This window comes from Phalangium opilio, unplaced genomic scaffold (assembly GCF_054372755.1).
Source record: "Phalangium opilio isolate 3A_F unplaced genomic scaffold, DU_Popi_V2 ptg000101l_1, whole genome shotgun sequence".
NCBI classification, from domain to species: domain Eukaryota; kingdom Metazoa; phylum Arthropoda; class Arachnida; order Opiliones; family Phalangiidae; genus Phalangium; species Phalangium opilio.
Genome location: NW_028324204.1, coordinates 739,415 through 762,966, shown reverse-complemented (window position 1 = coordinate 762,966; position 23,552 = coordinate 739,415).

The window sequence follows — 23,552 nt, the reverse complement described above, 5'->3', positions numbered from 1 at the left end:
TAACTTAAGTCATTTTCGAGATCTTTCTCAGGTTTCATTTCTTTTATGACTTATTTTAAAACCCGTTCCCGGTATACGCTAGATGGTTTCTGATAGCGTTATATATGCCTAATAACATATCTAAATGAAATGAAGATCGTATTTGCCAGATCTAAGATATTCAACTTTCAAGGCTAACTTGATTATAGTATGCAATAACTTAAGTAATTTTCGAGATCTTTCTCAGGTTTCATTTATTTTATAACTTACTTTAAAGGCCGTTCCCGGTATACGCTAGATGGTTTCTGATAGCGTTATATATGCCTAATAACATATTTAAATGAAATGAAGATCGTATATGCCAGATCTAAGATATTCAACTTTCAAAGCTAACTTGAATATAGTATGCAATAACTTAAGTCATTTTCGAGATCTTTCTCAGGTTTCATTTATTTTATAACTTACTTTAAAGGCCGTTCCCGGTATACGCTAGATGGTTTCTGATAGCGTTATATACGCCTAATAACATATTTAAATGAAATGATGATCGTATGTGCCAGATTTAAGATATTCAACTTTCGAGGCTAAGTTAAACATAGTATGCAATAATTTAAGTCATTTTCGAGATCTTTCTCAGGTTTCATTTCTTTTATGACTTATTTTAAAACCCGTTCCCGGTATACGCTAGATGGTTTCTGATAGCGTTATATATGCCTAATAACATATTTAAATGAAATGAAGATCGTATTTGCCAGATCTAAGATATTCAACTTTCAAAGCCAAGTTGAATATAGTATGCAATAACTTAAGTCATTTTCGAGATCTTTCTCAGGTTTCATTTCTTTTATGACTTATTTTAAAACCCGTTCCCGGTATACGCTAGATGGTTTCTGATAGCGTTATATATGCCTAATAACAAATTTAAATGAAATGAAGATCGTATTTGCCAGATCTAAGATATTCAACTTTCAAAGCCAAGTTGAATATAGTATGCAATAACTTAAGTCATTTTCGAGATCTTTCTCAGGTTTCATTTCTTTTATGACTTACTTTAAAGGCCGTTCCCGGTATACGCTAGATGGTTTCTGATAGCGTTATATATGCCTAATAACATATTTAAATGAAATGAAGATCGTATTTGCCAGATCTAAGATATTCAACTTTCAAAGCCAAGTTGAATATAGTATGCAATAACTTAAGTCATTTTCGAGATCTTTCTCAGGTTTCATTTCTTTTATGACTTATTTTAAAACCCGTTCCCGGTATACGCTAGATGGTTTCTGATAGCGTTATATATGCCTAATAACATATCTAAATGAAATGAAGATCGTATTTGCCAGATCTAAGATATTCAACTTTCAAGGCTAACTTGATTATAGTATGCAATAACTTAAGTAATTTTCGAGATCTTTCTCAGGTTTCATTTATTTTATAACTTACTTTAAAGGCCGTTCCCGGTATACGCTAGATGGTTTCTGATAGCGTTATATATGCCTAATAACATATTTAAATGAAATGAAGATCGTATATGCCAGATCTAAGATATTCAACTTTCAAAGCTAACTTGAATATAGTATGCAATAACTTAAGTCATTTTCGAGATCTTTCTCAGGTTTCATTTATTTTATAACTTACTTTAAAGGCCGTTCCCGGTATACGCTAGATGGTTTCTGATAGCGTTATATACGCCTAATAACATATTTAAATGAAATGATGATCGTATGTGCCAGATTTAAGATATTCAACTTTCGAGGCTAAGTTAAACATAGTATGCAATAATTTAAGTCATTTTCGAGATCTTTCTCAGGTTTCATTTATTTTATAACTTACTTTAAAGGACGTTCCCGGTATACGCTAGATGGTTTCTGATAGCGTTATATATGCCTAATAACATATTTAAATGAAATGAAGATCGTATATGCCAGATCTAAGATATTCAACTTTCAAAGCTAAGTTGAATATAGTATGCAATAATTTAAGTCATTTTCGAGATCTTTCTCAGGTTTCATTTATTTTATAACTTACTTTAAAGGACATTCCCGGTATACGCTAGATGGTTTCTGATAGCGTTATATATGCCTAATAACATATTTAAATGAAATGAAGATCGTATTTGCCAGATTAGGGATATTCAACTTTCAAAGCTAAGTTGAATATAGTATGAAATAACTTAAGTCATTTTCGAGATCTTTCTCAGGTTTCATTTCTTTTATGACTTATTTTAAAACCCGTTCCCGGTATACGCTAGATGGTTTATGATAGCGTTATATATGCCTAATAACATATTTAAATGAAATGAAGATCGTATTTGCCAGATCTAAGATATTCAACTTTCAAAGCCAAGTTGAATATAGTATGCAATAACTTAAGGCATTTTCGAGATCTTTCTCAGGTTTCATTTCTTTTATGACTTACTTTAAAGGCCGTTCCCGGTATACGCTAGATGGTTTCTGATAGCGTAATATATGCCTAATAACATATTTAAATGAAATGAAGATCGTATTTGCCAGATCTAAGATATTCAACTTTCAAAGCTAAGTTGAATATAGTATGCAATAACTTAAGTCATTTTCGAGATCTTTCTCAGGTTTCATTTATTTTATAACTTACTTTAAAGGCCGTTCCCGGTATACGCTAGATGGTTTCTGATAGCGTTATATATGCCTAATAACATATTTAAATGAAATGAAGATCGAATGTGCCAGATTTAAGATATTCAACTTTCGAGGCTAAGTTAAACATAGTATGCAATAATTTAAGTCATTTTCGAGATCTTTCTCAGGTTTCATTTATTTTATAACTTACTTTAAAGGACGTTCCCGGTATACGCTAGATGGTTTCTGATAGCGTTATATATGCCTAATAACATATTTAAATGAAATGAAGATCGTATATGCCAGATCTAAGATATTCAACTTTCAAAGCTAAGTTGAATATAGTATGCAATAATTTAAGTCATTTTCGAGATCTTTCTCAGGTTTCATTTATTTTATAACTTACTTTAAAGGACATTCCCGGTATACGCTAGATGGTTTCTGATAGCGTTATATATGCCTAATAACATATTTAAATGAAATGAAGATCGTATTTGCCAGATTAGGGATATTCAACTTTCAAAGCTAAGTTGAATATAGTATGAAATAACTTAAGTCATTTTCGAGATCTTTCTCAGGTTTCATTTATTTTATAACTTACTTTAAAGGCCGTTCCCGGTATACGCTAGATGGTTTCTGATAGCGTTATATATGCCTAATAACATATTTAAATGAAATGAAGATCGTATATGCCAGATCTAAGATATTCAACTTTCAAAGCTAAGTTGAATATAGTATGCAATAACTTAAGTCATTTTCGAGATCTTTCTCAGGTTTCATTTATTTTATAACTTACTTTAAAGGCCGTTCCCGGTATACGCTAGATGGTTTCTGATAGCGTTATATACGCCTAATAACATATTTAAATGAAATGATGATCGTATGTGCCAGATTTAAGATATTCAACTTTCGAGGCTAAGTTAAACATAGTATGCAATAATTTAAGTCATTTTCGAGATCTTTCTCAGGTTTCATTTATTTTGTAACTTACTTTAAAGGACGTTCCCGGTATACGCTAGATGGTTTCTGATAGCGTTATATATGCCTAATAACATATTTAAATGAAATGAAGATCGTATATGCCAGATCTAAGATATTCAACTTTCAAAGCTAAGTTGAATATAGTATGCAATAATTTAAGTCATTTTCGAGATCTTTCTCAGGTTTCATTTATTTTATAACTTACTTTAAAGGACATTCCCGGTATACGCTAGATGGTTTCTGATAGCGTTATATATGCCTAATAACATATTTAAATGAAATGAAGATCGTATTTGCCAGATTAGGGATATTCAACTTTCAAAGCTAAGTTGAATATAGTATGAAATAACTTAAGTCATTTTCGAGATCTTTCTCAGGTTTCATTTCTTTTATGACTTATTTTAAAACCCGTTCCCGGTATACGCTAGATGGTTTATGATAGCGTTATATATGCCTAATAACATATTTAAATGAAATGAAGATCGTATTTGCCAGATCTAAGATATTCAACTTTCAAAGCCAAGTTGAATATAGTATGCAATAACTTAAGGCATTTTCGAGATCTTTCTCAGGTTTCATTTCTTTTATGACTTACTTTAAAGGCCGTTCCCGGTATACGCTAGATGGTTTCTGATAGCGTAATATATGCCTAATAACATATTTAAATGAAATGAAGATCGTATTTGCCAGATCTAAGATATTCAACTTTCAAAGCTAAGTTGAATATAGTATGCAATAACTTAAGTCATTTTCGAGATCTTTCTCAGGTTTCATTTATTTTATAACTTACTTTAAAGGCCGTTCCCGGTATACGCTAGATGGTTTCTGATAGCGTTATATATGCCTAATAACATATTTAAATGAAATGAAGATCGAATGTGCCAGATTTAAGATATTCAACTTTCGAGGCTAAGTTAAACATAGTATGCAATAATTTAAGTCATTTTCGAGATCTTTCTCAGGTTTCATTTATTTTATAACTTACTTTAAAGGACGTTCCCGGTATACGCTAGATGGTTTCTGATAGCGTTATATATGCCTAATAACATATTTAAATGAAATGAAGATCGTATATGCCAGATCTAAGATATTCAACTTTCAAAGCTAAGTTGAATATAGTATGCAATAATTTAAGTCATTTTCGAGATCTTTCTCAGGTTTCATTTATTTTATAACTTACTTTAAAGGACATTCCCGGTATACGCTAGATGGTTTCTGATAGCGTTATATATGCCTAATAACATATTTAAATGAAATGAAGATCGTATTTGCCAGATTAGGGATATTCAACTTTCAAAGCTAAGTTGAATATAGTATGAAATAACTTAAGTCATTTTCGAGATCTTTCTCAGGTTTCATTTATTTTATAACTTACTTTAAAGGCCGTTCCCGGTATACGCTAGATGGTTTCTGATAGCGTTATATATGCCTAATAACATATTTAAATGAAATGAAGATCGTATATGCCAGATCTAAGATATTCAACTTTCAAAGCTAAGTTGAATATAGTATGCAATAACTTAAGTCATTTTCGAGATCTTTCTCAGGTTTCATTTATTTTATAACTTACTTTAAAGGCCGTTCCCGGTATACGCTAGATGGTTTCTGATAGCGTTATATACGCCTAATAACATATTTAAATGAAATGATGATCGTATGTGCCAGATTTAAGATATTCAACTTTCGAGGCTAAGTTAAACATAGTATGCAATAATTTAAGTCATTTTCGAGATCTTTCTCAGGTTTCATTTATTTTGTAACTTACTTTAAAGGACGTTCCCGGTATACGCTAGATGGTTTCTGATAGCGTTATATATGCCTAATAACATATTTAAATGAAATGAAGATCGTATATGCCAGATCTAAGATATTCAACTTTCAAAGCTAAGTTGAATATAGTATGCAATAATTTAAGTCATTTTCGAGATCTTTCTCAGGTTTCATTTATTTTATAACTTACTTTAAAGGACATTCCCGGTATACGCTAGATGGTTTCTGATAGCGTTATATATGCCTAATAACATATTTAAATGAAATGAAGATCGTATTTGCCAGATTAGGGATATTCAACTTTCAAAGCTAAGTTGAATATAGTATGAAATAACTTAAGTCATTTTCGAGATCTTTCTCAGGTTTCATTTCTTTTATGACTTATTTTAAAACCCGTTCCCGGTATACGCTAGATGGTTTATGATAGCGTTATATATGCCTAATAACATATTTAAATGAAATGAAGATCGTATTTGCCAGATCTAAGATATTCAACTTTCAAAGCCAAGTTGAATATAGTATGCAATAACTTAAGTCATTTTCGAGATCTTTCTCAGGTTTCATTTCTTTTATGACTTACTTTAAAGGCCGTTCCCGGTATACGCTAGATGGTTTCTGATAGCGTAATATATGCCTAATAACATATTTAAATGAAATGAAGATCGTATTTGCCAGATCTAAGATATTCAACTTTCAAAGCTAAGTTGAATATAGTATGCAATAACTTAAGTCATTTTCGAGATCTTTCTCAGGTTTCATTTATTTTATAACTTACTTTAAAGGCCGTTCCCGGTATACGCTAGATGGTTTCTGATAGCGTTATATATGCCTAATAACATATTTAAATGAAATGAAGATCGTATATGCCAGATCTAAGATATTCAACTTTCAAAGCTAAGTTGAATATAGTATGCAATAATTTAAGTCATTTTCGAGATCTTTCTCAGGTTTCATTTATTTTATAACTTACTTTAAAGGACATTACCGGTATACGCTAGATGGTTTCTGATAGCGTTATATATGCCTAATAACATATTTAAATGAAATGAAGATCGTATTTGCCAGATTAGGGATATTCAACTTTCAAAGCTAAGTTGAATATAGTATGAAATAACTTAAGTCATTTTCGAGATCTTTCTCAGGTTTCATTTATTTTATAACTTACTTTAAAGGCCGTTCCCGGTATACGCTAGATGGTTTCTGATAGCGTTATATACGCCTAATAACATATTTAAATGAAATGATGATCGTATGTGCCAGATTTAAGATATTCAACTTTCGAGGCTAAGTTAAACATAGTATGCAATAATTTAAGTCATTTTCGAGATCTTTCTCAGGTTTCATTTATTTTATAACTTACTTTAAAGGACGTTCCCGGTATACGCTAGATGGTTTCTGATAGCGTTATATATGCCTAATAACATATTTAAATGAAATGAAGATCGTATATGCCAGATCTAAGATATTCAACTTTCAAAGCTAAGTTGAATATAGTATGCAATAATTTAAGTCATTTTCGAGATCTTTCTCAGGTTTCATTTATTTTATAACTTACTTTAAAGGACATTCCCGGTATACGCTAGATGGTTTCTGATAGCGTTATATATGCCTAATAACATATTTAAATGAAATGAAGATCGTATTTGCCAGATTAGGGATATTCAACTTTCAAAGCTAAGTTGAATATAGTATGAAATAACTTAAGTCATTTTCGAGATCTTTCTCAGGTTTCATTTCTTTTATGACTTATTTTAAAACCCGTTCCCGGTATACGCTAGATGGTTTATGATAGCGTTATATATGCCTAATAACATATTTAAATGAAATGAAGATCGTATTTGCCAGATCTAAGATATTCAACTTTCAAAGCCAAGTTGAATATAGTATGCAATAACTAAAGTCATTTTCGAGATCTTTCTCAGGTTTCATTTCTTTTATGACTTACTTTAAAGGCCGTTCCCGGTATACGCTAGATGGTTTCTGATAGCGTAATATATGCCTAATAACATATTTAAATGAAATGAAGATCGTATTTGCCAGATCTAAGATATTCAACTTTCAAAGCTAAGTTGAATATAGTATGCAATAACTTAAGTCATTTTCGAGATCTTTCTCAGGTTTCATTTATTTTATAACTTACTTTAAAGGCCGTTCCTGGTATACGCTAGATGGTTTCTGATAGCGTTATATATGCCTAATAACATATTTAAATGAAATGAAGATCGAATGTGCCAGATTTAAGATATTCAACTTTCGAGGCTAAGTTAAACATAGTATGCAATAATTTAAGTCATTTTCGAGATCTTTCTCAGGTTTCATTTATTTTATAACTTACTTTAAAGGACGTTCCCGGTATACGCTAGATGGTTTCTGATAGCGTTATATATGCCTAATAACATATTTAAATGAAATGAAGATCGTATATGCCAGATCTAAGATATTCAACTTTCAAAGCTAAGTTGAATATAGTATGCAATAATTTAAGTCATTTTCGAGATCTTTCTCAGGTTTCATTTATTTTATAACTTACTTTAAAGGACATTCCCGGTATACGCTAGATGGTTTCTGATAGCGTTATATATGCCTAATAACATATTTAAATGAAATGAAGATCGTATTTGCCAGATTAGGGATATTCAACTTTCAAAGCTAAGTTGAATATAGTATGAAATAACTTAAGTCATTTTCGAGATCTTTCTCAGGTTTCATTTCTTTTATGACTTATTTTAAAACCCGTTCCCGGTATACGCTAGATGGTTTATGATAGCGTTATATATGCCTAATAACATATTTAAATGAAATGAAGATCGTATTTGCCAGATCTAAGATATTCAACTTTCAAAGCCAAGTTGAATATAGTATGCAATAACTTAAGTCATTTTCGAGATCTTTCTCAGGTTTCATTTCTTTTATGACTTACTTTAAAGGCCGTTCCCGGTATACGCTAGATGGTTTCTGATAGCGTAATATATGCCTAATAACATATTTAAATGAAATGAAGATCGTATTTGCCAGATCTAAGATATTCAACTTTCAAAGCTAAGTTGAATATAGTATGAAATAACTTAAGTCATTTTCGAGATCTTTCTCAGGTTTCATTTCTTTTATGACTTATTTTAAAACCCGTTCCCGGTATACGCTAGATGGTTTATGATAGCGTTATATATGCCTAATAACATATTTAAATGAAATGAAGATCGTATTTGCCAGATCTAAGATATTCAACTTTCAAAGCCAAGTTGAATATAGTATGCAATAACTTAAGTCATTTTCGAGATCTTTCTCAGGTTTCATTTCTTTTATGACTTACTTTAAAGGCCGTTCCCGGTATACGCTAGATGGTTTCTGATAGCGTAATATATGCCCAATAACATATTTAAATGAAATGAAGATCGTATTTGCCAGATCTAAGATATTCAACTTTCAAAGCTAAGTTGAATATAGTATGCAATAACTTAAGTCATTTTCGAGATCTTTCTCAGGTTTCATTTATTTTATAACTTACTTTAAAGGCCGTTCCCGGTATACGCTAGATGGTTTCTGATAGCGTTATATATGCCTAATAACATATTTAAATGAAATGAAGATCGAATGTGCCAGATTTAAGATATTCAACTTTCGAGGCTAAGTTAAACATAGTATGCAATAACTTAAGTAATTTTCGAGATCTTTCTCAGGTTTCATTTCTTTTATGACTTACTTTAAAGGCCGTTCCCGGTATACGCTAGATGGTTTCTGATAGCGTTATATATGCCTAATAACATATTTAAATGAAATGAAGATCGTATATGCCAGATCTAAGATATTCAACTTTCAAAGCTAAGTTGAATATAGTATGCAATAACTTAAGTCATTTTCGAGATCTTTCTCAGGTTTCATTTATTTTATAACTTACTTTAAAGGACGTTCCCGGTATACGCTAGATGGTTTCTGATAGCGTTATATATGCCTAATAACATATTTAAATGAAATGAAGATCGTATATGCCAGATCTAAGATATTCAACTTTCAAAGCTAAGTTGAATATAGTATGCAATAACTTAAGTCATTTTCGAGATCTTTCTCAGGTTTCATTTATTTTATAACTTACTTTAAAGGCCGTTCCCGGTATACGCTAGATGGTTTCTGATAGCGTTATATACGCCTAATAACATATTTAAATGAAATGATGATCGTATGTGCCAGATTTAAGATATTCAACTTTCGAGGCTAAGTTAAACATAGTATGCAATAATTTAAGTCATTTTCGAGATCTTTCTCAGGTTTCATTTATTTTATAACTTACTTTAAAGGACGTTCCCGGTATACGCTAGATGGTTTCTGATAGCGTTATATATGCCTAATAACATATTTAAATGAAATGAAGATCGTATATGCCAGATCTAAGATATTCAACTTTCAAAGCTAAGTTGAATATAGTATGCAATAATTTAAGTCATTTTCGAGATCTTTCTCAGGTTTCATTTATTTTATAACTTACTTTAAAGGACATTCCCGGTATACGCTAGATGGTTTCTGATAGCGTTATATATGCCTAATAACATATTTAAATGAAATGAAGATCGTATTTGCCAGATTAGGGATATTCAACTTTCAAAGCTAAGTTGAATATAGTATGAAATAACTTAAGTCATTTTCGAGATCTTTCTCAGGTTTCATTTCTTTTATGACTTACTTTAAAGGCCGCTCCCGGTATACGCTAGATGGTTTCTGATAGCGTTATATATGCCTAATAACATATTTAAATGAAATGAAGATCGTATTTGCCAGATCTAAGATATTCAACTTTCAAAGCTAAGTTGAATATAGTATGCAATAACTTAAGTCATTTTCGAGATCTTTCTCAGGTTTCATTTATTTTATAACTTACTTTAAAGGCCGTTCCCGGTATACGCTAGATGGTTTCTGATAGCGTTATATATGCCTAATAACATATTTAAATGAAATGAAGATCGAATGTGCCAGATTTAAGATATTCAACTTTCGAGGCTAAGTTAAACATAGTATGCAATAACTTAAGTAATTTTCGAGATCTTTCTCAGGTTTCATTTCTTTTATGACTTACTTTAAAGGCCGTTCCCGGTATACGCTAGATGGTTTCTGATAGCGTTATATATGCCTAATAATATATTTAAATGAAATGAAGATCGTATTTGCCAGATCTAAGATATTCAACTTTCAAAGCTAAGTTGAATATAGTATGCAATAACTTAAGTCATTTTCGAGATCTTTCTCAGGTTTCATTTATTTTATAACTTACTTTAAAGGCCGTTCCCGGTATACGCTAGATGGTTTCTGATAGCGTTATATACGCCTAATAACATATTTAAATGAAATGATGATCGTATGTGCCAGATTTAAGATATTCAACTTTCGAGGCTAAGTTAAACATAGTATGCAATAATTTAAGTCATTTTCGAGATCTTTCTCAGGTTTCATTTATTTTATAACTTACTTTAAAGGACGTTCCCGGTATACGCTAGATGGTTTCTGATAGCGTTATATATGCCTAATAACATATTTAAATGAAATGAAGATCGTATATGCCAGATCTAAGATATTCAACTTTCAAAGCTAAGTTGAATATAGTATGCAATAACTTAAGTCATTTTCGAGATCTTTCTCAGGTTTCATTTATTTTATAACTTACTTTAAAGGACGTTCCCGGTATACGCTAGATGGTTTCTGATAGCGTTATATATGCCTAATAACATATTTAAATGAAATGAAGATCGTATATGCCAGATCTAAGATATTCAACTTTCAAAGCTAAGTTGAATATAGTATGCAATAATTTAAGTCATTTTCGAGATCTTTCTCAGGTTTCATTTATTTTATAACTTACTTTAAAGGACATTCCCGGTATACGCTAGATGGTTTCTGATAGCGTTATATATGCCTAATAACATATTTAAATGAAATGAAGATCGTATTTGCCAGATTAGGGATATTCAACTTTCAAAGCTAAGTTGAATATAGTATGAAATAACTTAAGTCATTTTCGAGATCTTTCTCAGGTTTCATTTCTTTTATGACTTATTTTAAAACCAGTTCCCGGTATACGCTAGATGGTTTCTGATAGCGTTATATATGCCTAATAACATATTTAAATGAAATGAAGATCGTATTTGCCAGATCTAAGATATTCAACTTTCAAAGCCAAGTTGAATATAGTATGCAATAACTTAAGTCATTTTCGAGATCTTTCTCAGGTTTCATTTCTTTTATGACTTACTTTAAAGGCCGTTCCCGGTATACGCTAGATGGTTTCTGATAGCGTTATATATGCCTAATAACATATTTAAATGAAATGAAGATCGAATGTGCCAGATTTAAGATATTCAACTTTCGAGGCTAAGTTAAACATAGTATGCAATAACTTAAGTAATTTTCGAGATCTTTCTCAGGTTTCATTTCTTTTATGACTTACTTTAAAGGCCGTTCCCGGTATACGCTAGATGGTTTCTGATAGCGTTATATATGCCTAATAACATATTTAAATGAAATGAAGATCGTATTTGCCAGATTAGGGATATTCAACTTTCAAAGCTAAGTTGAATATAGTATGAAATAACTTAAGTCATTTTCGAGATCTTTCTCAGGTTTCATTTCTTTTATGACTTATTTTAAAACCCGTTCCCGGTATACGCTAGATGGTTTCTGATAGCGTTATATACGCCTAATAACATATTTAAATGAAATGATGATCGTATGTGCCAGATTTAAGATATTCAACTTTCGAGGCTAAGTTAAACATAGTATGCAATAATTTAAGTCATTTTCGAGATCTTTCTCAGGTTTCATTTATTTTATAACTTACTTTAAAGGACGTTCCCGGTATACGCTAGATGGTTTCTGATAGCGTTATATATGCCTAATAACATATTTAAATGAAATGAAGATCGTATATGCCAGATCTAAGATATTCAACTTTCAAAGCTAAGTTGAATATAGTATGCAATAACTTAAGTCATTTTCGAGATCTTTCTCAGGTTTCATTTATTTTATAACTTACTTTAAAGGCCGTTCCCGGTATACGCTAGATGGTTTCTGATAGCGTTATATACGCCTAATAACATATTTAAATGAAATGATGATCGTATGTGCCAGATTTAAGATATTCAACTTTCGAGGCTAAGTTAAACATAGTATGCAATAATTTAAGTCATTTTCGAGATCTTTCTCAGGTTTCATTTATTTTATAACTTACTTTAAAGGACGTTCCCGGTATACGCTAGATGGTTTCTGATAGCGTTATATATGCCTAATAACATATTTAAATGAAATGAAGATCGTATATGCCAGATCTAAGATATTCAACTTTCAAAGCTAAGTTGAATATAGTATGCAATAATTTAAGTCATTTTCGAGATCTTTCTCAGGTTTCATTTATTTTTTAACTTACTTTAAAGGACATTCCCGGTATACGCTAGATGGTTTCTGATAGCGTTATATATGCCTAATAACATATTTAAATGAAATGAAGATCGTATTTGCCAGATCTAAGATATTCAACTTTCAAAGCTAAGTTGAATATAGTATGCAATAACTTAAGTCATTTTCGAGATCTTTCTCAGGTTTCATTTATTTTATAACTTACTTTAAAGGCCGTTCCCGGTATACGCTAGATGGTTTCTGATAGCGTTATATACGCCTAATAACATATTTAAATGAAATGATGATCGTATGTGCCAGATTTAAGATATTCAACTTTCGAGGCTAAGTTAAACATAGTATGCAATAATTTAAGTCATTTTCGAGATCTTTCTCAGGTTTCATTTATTTTATAACTTACTTTAAAGGACGTTCCCGGTATACGCTAGATGGTTTCTGATAGCGTTATATATGCCTAATAACATATTTAAATGAAATGAAGATCGTATATGCCAGATCTAAGATATTCAACTTTCAAAGCTAAGTTGAATATAGTATGCAATAATTTAAGTCATTTTCGAGATCTTTCTCAGGTTTCATTTATTTTTTAACTTACTTTAAAGGACATTCCCGGTATACGCTAGATGGTTTCTGATAGCGTTATATATGCCTAATAACATATTTAAATGAAATGAAGATCGTATTTGCCAGATTAGGGATATTCAACTTTCAAAGCTAAGTTGAATATAGTATGAAATAACTTAAGTCATTTTCGAGATCTTTCTCAGGTTTCATTTCTTTTATGACTTATTTTAAAACCCGTTCCCGGTATACGCTAGATGGTTTCTGATAGCGTTATATATGCCTAATAACATATTTAAATGAAATGAAGATCGTATATGCCAGATCTAAGATATTCAACTTTCAAAGCTAAGTTGAATATAGTATGCAATAATTTAAGTCATTTTCGAGATCTTTCTCAGGTTTTATTTATTTTATAACTTACTTTAAAGGACATTCCCGGTATACGCTAGATGGTTTCTGATAGCGTTATATATGCCTAATAACATATTTAAATGAAATGAAGATCGTATTTGCCAGATTAGGGATATTCAACTTTCAAAGCTAAGTTGAATATAGTATGAAATAACTTAAGTCATTTTCGAGATCTTTCTCAGGTTTCATTTCTTTTATGACTTATTTTAAAACCCGTTCCCGGTATACGCTAGATGGTTTCTGATAGCGTTATATATGCCTAATAACATATTTAAATGAAATGAAGATCGTATTTGCCAGATCTAAGATATTCAACTTTCAAAGCTAAGTTGAATATAGTATGCAATAACTTAAGTCATTTTCGAGATCTTTCTCAGGTTTCATTTATTTTATAACTTACTTTAAAGGCCGTTCCCGGTATACGCTAGATGGTTTCTGATAGCGTTATATACGCCTAATAACATATTTAAATGAAATGATGATCGTATGTGCCAGATTTAAGATATTCAACTTTCGAGGCTAAGTTAAACATAGTATGCAATAATTTAAGTCATTTTCGAGATCTTTTTCAGGTTTCATTTCTTTTATGACTTATTTTAAAACCCGTTCCTGGTATACGCTAGATGGTTTCTGATAGCGTTATATATGCCTAATAACATATTTAAATGAAATGAAGATCGTATTTGCCAGATCTAAGATATTCAACTTTCAAAGCCAAGTTGAATATAGTATGCAATAACTTAAGTCATTTTCGAGATCTTTCTCAGGTTTCATTTCTTTTATGACTTATTTTAAAACCCGTTCCCGGTATACGCTAGATGGTTTCTGATAGCGTTATATATGCCTAATAACAAATTTAAATGAAATGAAGATCGTATTTGCCAGATCTAAGATATTCAACTTTCAAAGCCAAGTTGAATATAGTATGCAATAACTTAAGTCATTTTCGAGATCTTTCTCAGGTTTCATTTCTTTTATGACTTACTTTAAAGGCCGTTCCCGGTATACGCTAGATGGTTTCTGATAGCGTTATATATGCCTAATAACATATTTAAATGAAATGAAGATCGTATTTGCCAGATCTAAGATATTCAACTTTCAAAGCCAAGTTGAATATAGTATGCAATAACTTAAGTCATTTTCGAGATCTTTCTCAGGTTTCATTTCTTTTATGACTTATTTTAAAACCCGTTCCCGGTATACGCTAGATGGTTTCTGATAGCGTTATATATGCCTAATAACATATCTAAATGAAATGAAGATCGTATTTGCCAGATCTAAGATATTCAACTTTCAAGGCTAACTTGATTATAGTATGCAATAACTTAAGTAATTTTCGAGATCTTTCTCAGGTTTCATTTATTTTATAACTTACTTTAAAGGCCGTTCCCGGTATAGGCTAGATGGTTTCTGATAGCGTTATATATGCCTAATAACATATTTAAATGAAATGAAGATCGTATATGCCAGATCTAAGATATTCAACTTTCAAAGCTAACTTGAATATAGTATGCAATAACTTAAGTCATTTTCGAGATCTTTCTCAGGTTTCATTTATTTTATAACTTACTTTAAAGGCCGTTCCCGGTATACGCTAGATGGTTTCTGATAGCGTTATATACGCCTAATAACATATTTAAATGAAATGATGATCGTATGTGCCAGATTTAAGATATTCAACTTTCGAGGCTAAGTTAAACATAGTATGCAATAATTTAAGTCATTTTCGAGATCTTTCTCAGGTTTCATTTATTTTATAACTTACTTTAAAGGACGTTCCCGGTATACGCTAGATGGTTTCTGATAGCGTTATATATGCCTAATAACATATTTAAATGAAATGAAGATCGTATATGCCAGATCTAAGATATTCAACTTTCAAAGCTAAGTTGAATATAGTATGCAATAATTTAAGTCATTTTCGAGATCTTTCTCAGGTTTCATTTATTTTATAACTTACTTTAAAGGACATTCCCGGTATACGCTAGATGGTTTATGATAGCGTTATATATGCCTAATAACATATTTAAATGAAATGAAGATCGTATTTGCCAGATCTAAGATATTCAACTTTCAAAGCCAAGTTGAATATAGTATGCAATAACTTAAGTCATTTTCGAGATCTTTCTCAGGTCTCATTTCTTTTATGACTTACTTTAAAGGCCGTTCCCGGTATACGCTAGATGGTTTCTGATAGCGTAATATATGCCTAATAACATATTTAAATGAAATGAAGATCGTATTTGCCAGATCTAAGATATTCAACTTTCAAAGCTAAGTTGAATATAGTATGCAATAACTTAAGTCATTTTCGAGATCTTTCTCAGGTTTCATTTATTTTATAACTTACTTTAAAGGCCGTTCCCGGTATACGCTAGATGGTTTCTGATAGCGTTATATACGCCTAATAACATATTTAAATGAAATGATGATCGTATGTGCCAGATTTAAGATATTCAACTTTCGAGGCTAAGTTAAACATAGTATGCAATAATTTAAGTCATTTTCGAGATCTTTCTCAGGTTTCATTTCTTTTATGACTTATTTTAAAACCCGTTCCTGGTATACGCTAGATGGTTTCTGATAGCGTTATATATGCCTAATAACATATTTAAATGAAATGAAGATCGTATTTGCCAGATCTAAGATATTCAACTTTCAAAGCCAAGTTGAATATAGTATGCAATAACTTAAGTCATTTTCGAGATCTTTCTCAGGTTTCATTTCTTTTATGACTTATTTTAAAACCCGTTCCCGGTATACGCTAGATGGTTTCTGATAGCGTTATATATGCCTAATAACAAATTTAAATGAAATGAAGATCGTATTTGCCAGATCTAAGATATTCAACTTTCAAAGCCAAGTTGAATATAGTATGCAATAACTTAAGTCATTTTCGAGATCTTTCTCAGGTTTCATTTCTTTTATGACTTACTTTAAAGGCCGTTCCCGGTATACGCTAGATGGTTTCTGATAGCGTTATATATGCCTAATAACATATTTAAATGAAATGAAGATCGTATTTGCCAGATCTAAGATATTCAACTTTCAAAGCCAAGTTGAATATAGTATGCAATAACTTAAGTCATTTTCGAGATCTTTCTCAGGTTTCATTTCTTTTATGACTTATTTTAAAACCCGTTCCCGGTATACGCTAGATGGTTTCTGATAGCGTTATATATGCCTAATAACATATCTAAATGAAATGAAGATCGTATTTGCCAGATCTAAGATATTCAACTTTCAAGGCTAACTTGATTATAGTATGCAATAACTTAAGTAATTTTCGAGATCTTTCTCAGGTTTCATTTATTTTATAACTTACTTTAAAGGCCGTTCCCGGTATAGGCTAGATGGTTTCTGATAGCGTTATATATGCCTAATAACATATTTAAATGAAATGAAGATCGTATATGCCAGATCTAAGATATTCAACTTTCAAAGCTAACTTGAATATAGTATGCAATAACTTAAGTCATTTTCGAGATCTTTCTCAGGTTTCATTTATTTTATAACTTACTTTAAAGGCCGTTCCCGGTATACGCTAGATGGTTTCTGATAGCGTTATATACGCCTAATAACATATTTAAATGAAATGATGATCGTATGTGCCAGATTTAAGATATTCAACTTTCGAGGCTAAGTTAAACATAGTATGCAATAATTTAAGTCATTTTCGAGATCTTTCTCAGGTTTCATTTATTTTATAACTTACTTTAAAGGACGTTCCCGGTATACGCTAGATGGTTTCTGATAGCGTTATATATGCCTAATAACATATTTAAATGAAATGAAGATCGTATATGCCAGATCTAAGATATTCAACTTTCAAAGCTAAGTTGAATATAGTATGCAATAATTTAAGTCATTTTCGAGATCTTTCTCAGGTTTCATTTATTTTATAACTTACTTTAAAGGACATTCCCGGTATACGCTAGATGGTTTCTGATAGCGTTATATATGCCTAATAACATATTTAAATGAAATGAAGATCGTATTTGCCAGATTAGGGATATTCAACTTTCAAAGCTAAGTTGAATATAGTATGAAATAACTTAAGTCATTTTCGAGATCTTTCTCAGGTTTCATTTCTTTTATGACTTATTTTAAAACCCGTTCCCGGTATACGCTAGATGGTTTATGATAGCGTTATATATGCCTAATAACATATTTAAATGAAATGAAGATCGTATTTGCCAGATCTAAGATATTCAACTTTCAAAGCCAAGTTGAATATAGTATGCAATAAATTAAGTCATTTTCGAGATCTTTCTCAGGTTTCATTTCTTTTATGACTTACTTTAAAGGCCGTTCCCGGTATACGCTAGATGGTTTCTGATAGCGTAATATATGCCTAATAACATATTTAAATGAAATGAAGATCGTATTTGCCAGATCTAAGATATTCAACTTTCAAAGCTAAGTTGAATATAGTATGCAATAACTTAAGTCATTTTCGAGATCTTTCTCAGGTTTCATTTATTTTATAACTTACTTTAAAGGCCGTTCCCGGTATACGCTAGATGGTTTCTGATAGCGTTATATATGCCTAATAACATATTTAAATGAAATGAAGATCGAATGTGCCAGATTTAAGATATTCAACTTTCGAGGCTAAGTTAAACATAGTATGCAATAATTTAAGTCATTTTCGAGATCTTTCTCAGGTTTCATTTATTTTATAACTTACTTTAAAGGACGTTCCCGGTATACGCTAGATGGTTTCTGATAGCGTTATATATGTCTAATAACATATTTAAATGAAATGAAGATCGTATATGCCAGATCTAAGATATTCAACTTTCAAAGCTAAGTTGAATATAGTATGCAATAATTTAAGTCATTTTCGAGATCTTTCTCAGGTTTCATTTATTTTATAACTTACTTTAAAGGACATTCCCGGTATACGCTAGATGGTTTCTGATAGCGTTATATATGCCTAATAACATATTTAAATGAAATGAAGATCGTATTTGCCAGATTAGGGATATTCAACTTTCAAAGCTAAGTTGAATATAGTATGAAATAACTTAAGTCATTTTCGAGATCTTTCTCAGGTTTCATTTATTTTATAACTTACTTTAAAGGCCGTTCCCGGTATACGCTAGATGGTTTCTGATAGCGTTATATACGCCTAATAACATATTTAAATGAAATGATGATCGTATGTGCCAGATTTAAGATATTCAACTTTCGAGGCTAAGTTAAACATAGTATGCAATAATTTAAGTCATTTTCGAGATCTTTCTCAGGTTTCATTTATTTTATAACTTACTTTAAAGGACGTTCCCGGTATACGCTAGATGGTTTCTGATAGCGTTATATATGCCTAATAACATATTTAAATGAAATGAAGATCGTATATGCCAGATCTAAGATATTCAACTTTCAAAGCTAAGTTGAATATAGTATGCAATAATTTAAGTCATTTTCGAGATCTTTCTCAGGTTTCATTTATTTTATAACTTACTTTAAAGGACATTCCCGGTATACGCTAGATGGTTTCTGATAGCGTTATATATGCCTAATAACATATTTAAATGAAATGAAGATCGTATTTGCCAGATTAGGGATATTCAACTTTCAAAGCTAAGTTGAATATAGTATGAAATAACTTAAGTCATTTTCGAGATCTTTCTCAGGTTTCATTTCTTTTATGACTTATTTTAAAACCCGTTCCCGGTATACGCTAGATGGTTTATGATAGCGTTATATATGCCTAATAACATATTTAAATGAAATGAAGATCGTATTTGCCAGATCTAAGATATTCAACTTTCAAAGCCAAGTTGAATATAGTATGCAATAACTTAAGTCATTTTCGAGATCTTTCTCAGGTCTCATTTCTTTTATGACTTACTTTAAAGGCCGTTCCCGGTATACGCTAGATGGTTTCTGATAGCGTAATATATGCCTAATAACATATTTAAATGAAATGAAGATCGTATTTGCCAGATCTAAGATATTCAACTTTCAAAGCTAAGTTGAATATAGTATGCAATAACTTAAGTCATTTTCGAGATCTTTCTCAGGTTTCATTTATTTTATAACTTATTTAAAGGCCGTTCCCGGTATACGCTAGATGGTTTCTGATAGCGTTATATATGCCTAATAACATATTTAAATGAAATGAAGATCGTATTTGCCAGATTAGGGATATTCAACTTTCAAAGCTAAGTTGAATATAGTATGAAATAACTTAAGTCATTTTCGAGATCTTTCTCAGGTTTCATTTCTTTTATGACTTATTTTAAAACCCGTTCCCGGTATACGCTAGATGGTTTCTGATAGCGTTATATATGCCTAATAACATATTTAAATGAAATGAAGATCGTATTTGCCAGATCTAACATATTCAACTTTCAAAGCTAAGTTGAATATAGTATGCAATAACTTAAGTCATTTTCGAGATCTTTCTCAGGTTTCATTTATTTTATAACTTACTTTAAAGGCCGTTCCCGGTATACGCTAGATGGTTTCTGATAGCGTTATATACGCCTAATAACATATTTAAATGAAATGATGATCGTATGTGCCAGATTTAAGATATTCAACTTTCGAGGCTAAGTTAAACATAGTATGCAATAATTTAAGTCATTTTCGAGATCTTTCTCAGGTTTCATTTATTTTATAACTTACTTTAAAGGACGTTTCCGGTATACGCTAGATGGTTTCTGATAGCGTTATTTATGCCTAATAACATATTTAAATGAAATGAAGATCGTATATGCCAGATCTAAGATATTCAACTTTCAAAGCTAAGTTGAATATAGTATGCAATAACTTAAGTCATTTTCGAGATCTTTCTCAGGTTTCATTTATTTTATAACTTACTTTAAAGGCCGTTCCCGGTATACGCTAGATGGTTTCTGATAGCGTTATATACGCCTAATAACATATTTAAATGAAATGATGATCGTATGTGCCAGATTTAAGATATTCAACTTTCGAGGCTAAGTTAAACATAGTATGCAATAATTTAAGTCATTTTCGAGATCTTTCTCAGGTTTCATTTATTTTATAACTTACTTTAAAGGACATTCCCGGTATACGCTAGATGGTTTCTGATAGCGTTATATATGCCTAATAACATATTTAAATGAAATGAAGATCGTATTTGCCAGATTAGGGATATTCAACTTTCAAAGCTAAGTTGAATATAGTATGAAATAACTTAAGTCATTTTCGAGATCTTTCTCAGGTTTCATTTCTTTTATGACTTATTTTAAAACCCGTTCCCGGTATACGCTAGATGGTTTCTGATAGCGTTATATATGCCTAATAACATATTTAAATGAAATGAAGATCGTATTTGCCAGATCTAAGATATTCAACTTTCAAAGCCAAGTTGAATATAGTATGCAATAACTTAAGTCATTTTCGAGATCTTTCTCAGGTTTCATTTCTTTTATGACTTATTTTAAAACCCGTTCCCGGTATACGCTAGATGGTTTCTGATAGCGTTATATATGCCTAATAACAAATTTAAATGAAATGAAGATCGTATTTGCCAGATCTAAGATATTCAACTTTCAAAGCCAAGTTGAATATAGTATGCAATAACTTAAGTCATTTTCGAGATCTTTCTCAGGTTTCATTTCTTTTATGACTTACTTTAAAGGCCGTTCCCGGTATACGCTAGATGGTTTCTGATAGCGTTATATATGCCTAATAACATATTTAAATGAAATGAAGATCGTATTTGCCAGATCTAAGATATTCAACTTTCAAAGCCAAGTTGAATATAGTATGCAATAACTTAAGTCATTTTCGAGATCTTTCTCAGGTTTCATTTCTTTTATGACTTATTTTAAAACCCGTTCCCGGTATACGCTAGATGGTTTCTGATAGCGTTATATATGCCTAATAACATATTTAAATGAAATGAAGATCGTATTTGCCAGATCTAAGATATTCAACTTTCAAGGCTAACTTGATTATAGTATGCAATAACTTAAGTAATTTTCGAGATCTTTCTCAGGTTTCATTTATTTTATAACTTACTTTAAAGGCCGTTCCCGGTATACGCTAGATGGTTTCTGATAGCGTTATATATGCCTAATAACATATTTAAATGAAATGAAGATCGTATATGCCAGATCTAAGATATTCAACTTTCAAAGCTAAGTTGAATATAGTATGCAATAACTTAAGTCATTTTCGAGATCTTTCTCAGGTTTCATTTATTTTATAACTTACTTTAAAGGCCGTTCCCGGTATACGCTAGATGGTTTCTGATAGCGTTATATACGCCTAATAACATATTTAAATGAAATGATGATCGTATGTGCCAGATTTAAGATATTCAACTTTCGAGGCTAAGTTAAACATAGTATGCAATAATTTAAGTCATTTTCGAGATCTTTCTCAGGTTTCATTTATTTTATAACTTACTTTAAAGGACGTTCCCGGTATACGCTAGATGGTTTCTGATAGCGTTATATATGCCTAATAACATATTTAAATGAAATGAAGATCGTATATGCCAGATCTAAGATATTCAACTTTCAAAGCTAAGTTGAATATAGTATGCAATAATTTAAGTCATTTTCGAGATCTTTCTCAGGTTTCATTTATTTTATAACTTACTTTAAAGGACATTCCCGTTATACGCTAGATGGTTTCTGATAGCGTTATATATGCCTAATAACATATTTAAATGAAATGAAGATCGTATTTGCCAGATTAGGGATATTCAACTTTCAAAGCTAAGTTGAATATAGTATGAAATAACTTAAGTCATTTTCGAGATCTTTCTCAGGTTTCATTTCTTTTATGACTTATTTTAAAACCCGTTCCCGGTATACGCTAGATGGTTTATGATAGCGTTATATATGCCTAATAACATATTTAAATGAAATGAAGATCGTATTTGCCAGATCTAAGATATTCAACTTTCAAAGCCAAGTTGAATATAGTATGCAATAACTTAAGTCATTTTCGAGATCTTTCTCAGGTTTCATTTCTTTTATGACTTACTTTAAAGGCCGTTCCCGGTATACGCTAGATGGTTTCTGATAGCGTAATATATGCCTAATAACATATTTAAATGAAATGAAGATCGTATTTGCCAGATCTAAGATATTCAACTTTCAAAGCTAAGTTGAATATAGTATGCAATAACTTAAGTCATTTTCGAGATCTTTCTCAGGTTTCATTTATTTTATAACTTACTTTAAAGGCCGTTCCCGGTATACGCTAGATGGTTTCTGATAGCGTTATATATGCCTAATAACATATTTAAATGAAATGAAGATCGAATGTGCCAGATTTAAGATATTCAACTTTCGAGGCTAAGTTAAACATAGTATGCAATAATTTAAGTCATTTTCGAGATCTTTCTCAGGTTTCATTTATTTTATAACTTACTTTAAAGGACGTTCCCGGTATACGCTAGATGGTTTCTGATAGCGTTATATATGCCTAATAACATATTTAAATGAAATGAAGATCGTATATGCCAGATCTAAGATATTCAACTTTCAAAGCTAAGTTGAATATAGTATGCAATAATTTAAGTCATTTTCGAGATCTTTCTCAGGTTTCATTTATTTTATAACTTACTTTAAAGGCCGTTCCCGGTATACGCTAGATGGTTTCTGATAGCGTTATATATGCCTAATAACATATTTAAATGAAATGAAGATCGTATTTGCCAGATCTAAGATATTCAACTTTCAAAGCCAAGTTGAATATAGTATGCAATAACTTAAGTCATTTTCGAGATCTTTCTCAGGTTTCATTTCTTTTATGACTTATTTTAAAACCCGTTCCCGGTATACGCTAGATGGTTTCTGATAGCGTTATATATGCCTAATAACAAATTTAAATGAAATGAAGATCGTATTTGCCAGATCT